Genomic DNA, 279 nt, shown 5'->3' on the forward strand with positions numbered 1-279 from the left:
TTAGAGTATTAGACAATTCAAGATTTCAAAATTTTAAGTGCCGACAAATAAATGTTCGCGGCAAGCATTTATGTGATGCGCTAACGGTTCTACCAGAATGACAGCATTATTATAACGACTAGAACGCAGATTACTTTTTAAATCGTATTGAACACCGTGTTTAACTCTAAGCTGCCCACCAAAGTTTGTACAACCAGTAAAAACATAAAAAATAAATAAAAAAAACGCCGCTAAACTTTCTACTGCGTATGCCAGATTCCGTTGTCGCGGAAATCTGGT

Source organism: Ciona intestinalis, unplaced genomic scaffold (genome assembly GCF_000224145.3).
Source record: "Ciona intestinalis unplaced genomic scaffold, KH HT000074.2, whole genome shotgun sequence".
Classification (NCBI taxonomy): Eukaryota; Metazoa; Chordata; class Ascidiacea; order Phlebobranchia; family Cionidae; genus Ciona; species Ciona intestinalis.